The sequence below is a fragment of the Symphodus melops genome (genome assembly GCF_947650265.1).
Source record: "Symphodus melops genome assembly, chromosome: 18".
NCBI classification, from domain to species: domain Eukaryota; kingdom Metazoa; phylum Chordata; class Actinopteri; order Labriformes; family Labridae; genus Symphodus; species Symphodus melops.
In genome coordinates, this window is record NC_136708.1 from 16,169,630 (window position 1) to 16,179,567 (window position 9,938).

Below are 9,938 nucleotides of genomic sequence, written 5' to 3' on the forward strand. Positions count from 1 at the left end.
GGAGACAAGAAGGGAGAGGAGACATGGAGGGGGAGGAGACAAGGAGGGAGAAGAATACATTGGTTTTTATTGTTTAAATTTTCTTTACATGAAAACACCTTTACATGACCACAAAGGAAGTTATTGTTAGTTATTTTAATCAATTAGATTATTCTCAGGTATAGTCAATATTGTGTGAAGAGTAATAGGGTGTTTGCTTAAATGCTTAATATGTTGATTTTCCTTTAATAAAGGATGATTAAAGCAGCAACTTTTATCACTAAGGAAAATCTAAGAGTATTTTTAAAGTATTTTAGATCGAAAAATAAAATATATTTTTTTAATTATTCCACAGGGATTAGAGTTGGTGCTAAATATTTATTTTCATGTTAGTCAACCAGTCAATTCATATTCTAAATATTTCAGTGCAACACAGCAGTGTGTTTCCTCTGAGGAGACTTGAAAAACAGAAACTTGGTTAAGCAACAGTTTAGCAATATTTTGGTACATTGCCTTAAATTTGGGCAATATCCTTCATAGAATAAGTTCAGACATGTCTCTGCCCTGTTTTCATGACAGGAGTTGATGAATGGTGCACTAATGCCCTGCCTGGAGAAATAATCAGAAAAAGAGAGAGAGAGAGAGAGTCTAAAAAAAAAACACCACAATTTTGAAATTAAAAATAGGTATGAGCAGGCCAATAGGATATCTTTTCTGACTTGAAAGAAAATAAAGAGACATCCATACATCATCTGGCTGAATCCTTTATTTGTATCCCTACTGGCTGCTATCTCTCTCCCCACACAAAGTTAAAACATCAGCAGAAAGACGCAAACACGACTATTTGTCACGCTCGACATAGCCTACATTCTGTAGAGAGCGACGGTTAATAGAGCACCATTCATCAACTCCTGTCATGAAAACAGGATAGAGACCTGTCTGACTGCCAACACTGAGCCTCAATGTAAATCTACAACACTTTCACATTCATTTGAATTGGCGACCAACTACTGACCCATGAGACCAAATCTTAACAAACTTTGCCAGCTTTCTCACAACTCACCTCCGTGTTTGAGGCGTTGATGGAGAAGTGTGCGCGACATACATTCACCGACAGAGACGTGTGTACTGATGCTGTCAGAGATCAGCCTGAGGTGATGTAGGACAGAGGTAAAGGGAGGAAGATGTGTTAAACTAGTTTCCCACTGGTTCTTACATGTGTGATCAGTCATTATCAGCTGGTGGTATGTTGTAGTTTAGTGTTTAAAATGGTTGAGGTTGGCTGCATGTGCAGTACATGTACCTGGGGAGGAAATTCCTTCAAACGTTTTATTCTTTATTTTGCCCTTTTTTTTAGAGGTAGGACAGTTTAAAGAGTCAGAAACCTAAGAGAGAGAGTTAGGAATGGCACACAGGAGAAACCACAGGCCAGATTTGAAAGCAGGGTTGGCCATTTGTAGGACTACAGGGACAAATAAAGTTTTTTTGATTTTGATTTGTATTATAGCCTCCACAGACAGAGTGAGCACACTGACCACTAGGCTACCAGCGCCCCCATTCAAACAGGGTTTTTTTTTTCAACAATGTTGTTGTTATGATATTGATTGGTTTTTTTCTTTCATTTTATTATCAGTAACAAATGGTCCCATTATTGTGTGAACACTTTTATAAAGAAAGAATACAGAAAGTCACACAGCTTTTACACAAACATGGACATGAACACTGAAGAGTTTTTCTTTTTTCACCATTATACCTAAGGGTTGTTACTTAGCGTGTTTCTTTTATTTCTAACAGGACTTGTCTGTATTTTTAGTAAATTCACTCAAAATAAGACGGAAAGATAAAAACTTTTTACCCTCATGCCTCTTTTCTTCACTTTCATCAAACTTTGTTAAAACCGCCAACCTTAAGTCTCTCGTTTTTGGCAATAGATAAAAAGGGAACTTGAAATTGAATAACAACAATAACATAAAAAATGGATATCATCAATCTGCCAAGAAAGGTCTGAATGAAATATCGAGAGCAGCTATTGAGTAGTCAAACTTTGTCTGGAGATTTTTGTCACTTGCTGATAAAAAGATCAAGATTGAATGTCGTATCTCTGAAACTGTGAACAGCCTTTTTTTTTATCTTTTGAAGAAGTTCTTTTTTTGAGCAGCCTAAGCCGCAAATGAATCTTACAAAATAAAAAATGGAAAATGGATAAGAAATTGATTCTTTAGCCAACTCGTCTTCAAACGCTTCGTGAAAGTAAATCTCCCCTCTCTCTGCCTGTCTCTTTGTGTTTGCTCTTGCAGAACTGGGTGGAGCTTTGTAAAAGAAATGTTGGTGAGGGAGTTGGGACGATGCACGGCAGTAAATAATGACTGTCTCGATGCACAGGAGATTTCACAGGCAGTAATAGCAGGCTGTAATATGGGCCAAATCTGTCCCCAAGGACAGCCCTGGATTAACCAACATCACTCAAATCACACAAACGCACACACAGACACTGACAGAACTACTGGCTCACAAATCACACTGACCCTCCTTTATTTAATAGAGGAGAGTAAAACCAAAAAAAAAAAAAAGAAGGGGAAGAAAGATGAGTGTGAAATGTGAGGGCGTGTGAGAGAGACGAATAGAAAGAGAAATGAGATCAAGAGAGGGGGGAGAGGGAGGAGAGAGGAGAAAGAGGACAAGCACTTTAATAATTCACAAACTCCCGCTTCATTTAGAATAGAATCAGTGCCTAAACCAGACCCGCTTGTCCTCCACACATGCCATATCCTCCACACCGAAAAAAAAAAAAAAAAAAAAAACTTATACCGTTCTTATATGCGAATGTGTTCAAGAGCAATGTGAAAGCCGAGACTGCGTTCCTGTGTGCATGGGTCTCTGACCACAGTAGGAGAGATGGATTTCTATATCAGAAGAACATTTGTGATCTTTAGTAGAGCGGATGCAAAGGGAGAAAGAAGAGAAGGGTTGGAAAACAGCATATCAGTGTGGTGTAAGTGTGTGTAGGTGTGTGTGTGTGTGTGTGTGTGTGTGTGTGTGTGTGTGGCAGCAGAGGTCAATAGACAGATCACTCTGTGCGTAAAGTCTAGCATGGACTGAATTAGGTGCCATGTTGATGTGGCTTCTTCTTTGACAGGATGATTGACATGCACTGTCCCATATTATTTTGCATATAGCTGAATATCCTGTGGATTCTGAGAGAGTCATTTCACTGATGTGTAAGGGTTAGGGGGTTGGCTGTGAAAACGCAAGCAAGTATCAGGGTTTACCGGACCAAATCGTACTGATCCACACGGGGCTTAAATACCAGCAAGATTAAAAAGAGACATATAATTGGTGGGGAAACACTCACTGCTAACACAACAGTTGTTTAACTTCACCTCAGTATAAGTGTTCTATTTTAGCACTGCACTCCTGTTGTTTCATATCCTCACATGATACTTTACTGAAACTAGTGTATTAATGGGCACAGTACTTTCAGTGTGGGGACGCATACCAGTATCCTACCAGTATCTGCATCCTTATCAGAATTATTATCGCAACAAATCTCAAATCTCACTACTTTGTGTGAAAAGATTTGATCATATATACCGTATACAAAGAGTGCAAAGCCTTTCTGCTAATCATGCTGCAGATTAAACAGGCCAGATGGAAGACGAGAGAGAGAGAGAGAGAGAGAGAGAGAGAGAGGGAGAGAGAGGGAGAGAGAGAGAGAGAGAGAGAGGGAGAGAGAGGGAGAGAGAGAGAGGAGAGAGAGAGAGAGAGAGAGAGAGAGAGAGAGAGGGAGAGAGAGGGAGAGAGAGAGAGAGAGAGAGAGAGAGAGGGAAAGAGAGGGAGGGGAGAGGGAGGGAGAGGGAGAGAGAGAGGGAGAGAGAGGGAGGAGAGAGAGAGAGAGAGAGAGAGAGGGAAAGAGAGGGAGGGAGAGGGAGAGAGAGAGTGAGAGAAAGAAGGAGGAGAAGGGGAAGGGGGTGAAGAGGTGAGAGAGGAACAGAGGAGGAAAAGAAAGAGTGTGTGTCAATCAGTGAGTAGGGCAGAAACATGGGTTTGTACAACACGTGTGCTTGTGAGTGTGAGTGTGAGTGTGTGTGTGTGTGTGTGTGTGTGTGTGTGTGTGTCTGTGTTCCCCTGTCATTCACGGTGACCCGCAGCAGCAGGCATCTCTGTTATGTAATCCCTGCAGTCAAATGTGTTCACACACACCTCCACACATGCACATGTACACACGCACTGTGCATACACACACCTGCTGGCGCTTTTCCAACCGCTCAGAGGTTATTCTCGTGTCGCAGTGAGAAAACTCTGCGTGCTATCGTAGCCCAATCAAGACAAGGCAGTTCTTCTATCCTGCAGTACTGTAGGTAAATAACTAACTTGTAATTATTGGGTTTTGCTTTCTTTGACCGGGGTTTAAGATAACTTATTTTCATTCTGTCTATACCTCAGGTCAACATTACGGTATTCATTTCTGTGTATGTTTAAATAACCTCCCACTCAACAGTCAACACAGCCTACAGTTATGTACAGTGACTCTGTGATGTGTACAACAAGTTCCCTATGTGAGGCAATCACAATACTGTAAGAAGTCCCAGCAGAGAGTAGCAGCACAGCACTGAATTATTGCTTAGAGGAGCCGTAGTGTACAAGCGAATTCATAAACAGTCGGGGGATTTCAGTCCAACAAAGACCTTTCATGTAGGGGAGAAATGATGAAAACATGCACAGAATAGAGGCGATTTCTTCTCTGAAGTATTATCTGTAGCATCTCGTAAGAGTCCAAATCATTTATTACAACAAATGGGCCTCAACAGAGTTAGCATTAGCAACTGTGGACTTTCTTCTGGGCAGACACATTAAGTTTCTGGTGCGGGAAAAGAGCAATTGTATGAATCCATTAGAGGTGGGAAAAAAATAATTTCTTTTGAGATTTGAATAATGTTCATAACTTCCCCCCCAAACATTTTGCTAATCAATCACTACCTGCTAAGTGTGAAGGCTAGCTTTTTAACTCAATAGAATGCCAAATGGAGCAGTAAGAAATGCAGCCAGTCTAATAAGTGACTGGAGTAGATCCTCAAGTATGTACTAATATGCAAAATTAGACTTTGAATCACGAATCCAGAATCTCTTTGAATCGAAAATCGATTCTGTATCGAATCGTAACCCGGAGAACTCAAATCGAATTGGGAGAAACCTTAAGATTTCCAGCCATAGAGTCCATAGTGCAATAATTTCAAAATACTTTACTTAAGATCTTTGTGACATTCCATTTTAAAAGGAGAATTTTTTTTTTTCATTAAAAAAAAATGCTCTGTCAAGGTTAGCAACATGGCTGAAGTACCAAAAAAAAGAACAAGCGTCTGATCCAAAGAGACTCTTTTATCAGTGTTAAGTGTCTGAGTACAAACGCACACTAAACGCTTCCAGAGTAACTGTGTTGATAAATGTCCTCTATGTATCAGCCTGGTCTATTCTATTAAAATCCTTCAGCCAAAGCCTATATCTGCTGTTGTTTACTGTCGGAGGAACCACACAGCGACACACTTTGTAGCCCCAAGTTCACTTTGCTGCCCCATGTAAAGGAAAAGTAGTTTAGCTTGATGGGCTGTTAGCCTGCACCTCTAAACACATTAAAGGTGTGAGCAGAGGAGCGCAAGTGGAGACAACAGAATATACTATACTGGTAAGTGAACATCCATCAACACTGCTGTTTAGGGATTGCAGGATGGCTGGGGATCTATAGAGCACAATACATGGTACAAATTGAGTGGTTGACTTCACATTCAACCAGAATATTCTGCAAAACTTTATGAACACGTCACGTTTTTCATCTCTTGTTAAAGGATCTCGAATAATCATTTTGCTAGTGGAGATCTGATCTGTAAAGAACGAACACATTAATAAATACACCTCAGACACAACACATTTTTGAAGTGTGTAAAACTGTAAAACAGGGCATCTGCATAATCACCAGCTGGCACATCGGAAGTTTATCTATCTCCAAGCCAGCATGACTGATTTTCTCACTTTTTAAACAGGATGGGAGCTGTTATCATTAGAGCTATCTGCCCAGTTATTGTATCGTCAAATCATGAGCAGTAACACATCACAAACACAGCTCAATGTGTGCTCAGCTGGGGACAAAAAAGGATTGCAAAAAGGTAAATGGACTTATGCTTTTATAACGCGTCTTCTGAGTACTCAATGTGAGTTTACAACGCAGGTCAAACCTATCCTTCAACACACTGATGGCAGAGTCTGCTGTGTAAAATCCCCATCAGTCGTAACAAATCCCTCTCATACACAGTTACATGCAGCCACCGGAGCAGTATTAGCAACTTCAGGTTAAGTGTCTTGCCAAAGGACACATCGTCCATGTGGCTGCAGGGGCTGTGGATTAGACCCCAAACCTTCTGGATGAGAGATGGCCAACTCTACCTCTATGCCATAACCCCCCCCCCCCCCCCCCCCCCCAAACAAAAAAAAGAAATACAAAAGACAAAATGATGTAGCATATATACATATTTTATATTATTCAAGTTTTTGATATTTTAGCCTTATTTTTTTCTTTCGCACCACTACAAAGACACATTCCATGTATATGCAAATGTACTTGGCAATAAAAAAACAATCTGACTCTGATTAAATTTATGCTAATGCTAAAGTGTTGCTAACTGAGGGAAACGGTCAGAGAAGTTACAGGGCGAACTGTAAGAGTCAAGAGGACATAAAAAAAATAAGGTCGAGCTGACAAAGAAGAAAAGGGAGAAGTTAACAGAGGCATCCGGTATCAGAGTAACACGGAGCGACAGAGAGATAGGGAGAGGGAAGAGTAGGTGGGAGAGAGTGGGTGGTCAGGAAGACAGCACTTTATCATACAGCCGGCTTGTAAAAAGCAATAAACCCTGTATAGGTCTCTGCATAAGGACTTCCCAGGCACCACAAAGGCCATCCTCATTCATCTTACTAAAAGCTGAAGTTGCTGAACAAAGCTCAGCATCTCCTGGGGGAAAAAAAGGGTTCGTCGTCATGAAATCCATGGCATACAAACTATGAAAGCGCATAAGAATGCAAGTCACTTTCGTTCAGTGCTAAAAAAGTTTTGAGGTCTTCAGTTTTTTTTTTCATTGTTTCCTTCTTTTTTTTAATATATATATATCGTTAAGGGACAGAACTTCAGTAAGGAAATAATTTGAATGTGATACGTTTATTGAATCACTGATCCTGCGATGCTCAACCCTCATTAGAATCCAAAATATAAACATTAAATCAGTTCATGCAAAACTAAACTTTCTGTCACAATGAAAGTGCATTTTTTAATAAAACCATTTCAGAATCCATAAAGGTGTGTCCCAACTTGCTCCATGGCATTCCATAAATTCCAGCCTTGACAGCTATCATAATCAAAAAGCCGTAAAGGTGACTAATTAGTAGTTGCTTGACTGTTTAGATGACATTTGTGTCAAGAAACTTTCCAGGTATCTCGCCTGACAGGACGACCTGTAAACCATCTTATTTGCATGACTTCCCGCTCCTGTCAGGTAATTATCATCCTGCGATGTGATCACCACCCCGCCCTCCTCTCCTTCATCCCTTCCCTCGGTTGTCTCGCTCTCGGTGCACCTACACTGCAGGTGTGATTGCATTAAGCCGCAAAGAGCGAGGGCATCCCTGGGGCGACACTAATGAACAGAACAGAATGTACAAAGTAGTGAGTGTGAAGGAGGGCAGGAAAGAAGGCTGGAGTGTAAGGGGGGCATCCATTACTATAATCATTTTACCTCACTTGAAGGTGGCTCTTATTGTGAAAGAGAAGACAGAGAAGGAGAGAGAGAGAGAGAGAAGAAGAGCGATGAACCGAGGAAAAAGCCTCTCATGGCTGTTAGTAAATCTAAAGCACAACTCCATTTTTCAACCTTTATTGCTTTCTCACAGCACCCACACAATAACCGGAGACATTTCTGCGGTATATAAGCCTCCCTATAGCCCGTTTGTAATATTCTTGAGGTTTCCTGAGACATGCATTTTCGACAATAGTAATTATCAAGCGCAGTAAAACTCAGCAGAAATTGTGGCTTTTAGCTTTATTCACTTTTCAGGTTCAAATACGCACACGATCAATCAAAAAAAAAAAAAAAAAAAGTAGTCATTCCACAACCTGCTTCGGCTATTAATACAACAAAGGCAAAACAAAAAGCCATATGATGCTTCATGCAAACAAAAAGGAGCATCTTTCAAAGCGCGGGCGGTGGCCAGGGAATACCCCGAAGGTATAACAGCTAATGCAATCAGAAGGCTCTGGTCAATTAGCCGGCACTAGCCTAGTAGCCAGAGATGATGTCACTCATCATTACTCATTGCTTAATGCTATAAAGCAGGAGGGAATCAAAAGCAAACAAAGAAAAAAGCAGCAAAAGCGGGTCGGAGTGAGGAAGGACAGTGGATTAATCACGCCGAAGGCAGACAAGCACTCTTGTGTGAATAATGGAGCCCACATGGAGAACAAAAAGCCCCCACACAATCACTTTATTCAAATTTGAGAGTACGAGTTTCGATATTACAAGTACATTCAAAAGAAAAAATAAAATCTACTGAACAAAAATGGCGCTCACCCACTAACTGGACATGCTCGTACACATGCGGCTTGTTCCTGCTCATGTATGGCTCATTAGTAAAGGCCTACAGCAACATGGTGTCCTGTGCTGATGATGGCTGAGTTCCAGTCGATACCCCGCCGCTTCACACGACGTTCCCCATTCCTGCACATATGCATTCAACATACACAATTATGTGTAAACACTGTTGGTGCATATATAGCTGAGGGAACATGCTGCTTTATTAACACAACAAACATGCTGACAGGCAAGACAGAGAGTACACACAGTGAGGTTCAGAGCTGAGCAGTGGAGCTGTGGAGACGCACTCAGGCAGATTAGCTCCTCCGGTGGGAAACCCGTACAACCTCCCATCAAACATACGACTGATGTGTTATACTAAAGGAGCAAGTTTCCAAGACATACTCTGCCCTGTATCTTTGTGTTTCTAAAAAAATATATATTTATACACTCTTTCATGGTTGCATAAACTGAGCAAAGATAATGAGCTGTTTTTTTTTAAATGTACTATGTCAAAGCTGCTGTGTCAGGGGTTATAAAGACCAAAGTTGTTTTGTTTAGCTCTTGTGCTACAAAGTGTTTGATTGTTTCTCTCGTATTTGGTTTGGAAAACAAACGGAGAATGTCGGTTATAATACCAATTTCAATACATGGAATATGGAATCACGTCCATCTTTGCTGCATCCATTAAAACCTAACCGTGCAAACTGGAGCTCTGTCTGAACACCTGTATTGTGTTCCTTTTGAATCCTTCTGCAATATTCATTAAACATGGTTGTTGTGGTACCACATGGCTATTAGAAATGGTGGTACTGCCTTGTATGTGTTTATCTTGTATTACCAGAAATCAATTCATTTTAAACAGTAGGCTGAACAGTGAATTGCACAATGCCGACAGGATTCATTGATTGGCTCGTGCAAAACTCGTGTTCAAGAGCTGCTCAGAAAACCCCCCCAAAAAAAAACCAATTTCAGCGTTTGCCCTCTGCTTGGTGCTAGCTGCCTGCTAGCAGAAAAGTTAGAGCTAGTCTGTGAGCAAAATGTAAAAATCTGATTAGGCAAATCAGAAATGGTGTGTGATAATGTTCGGGATTTAGAGTTAGTATTTGAATTGATTTACTGTACTTCTTGTTGTTTGATTTGTTCCAACATCTCTGATGATCCAGTTAGCGACATGAATTCAAAGTAAAATGCTTAAAAACAAATATGTGTTTTTAAGAACATGTTGCCTTTAAGTTCAAGTACACTCTCTTTATACTGCTGCCTCTTCTATCTAAGGTCACTACTTCACCATACACATTTCTAAAATGTCCTTACTAACGTTTGTACAAAAACAAGATGTGCAGG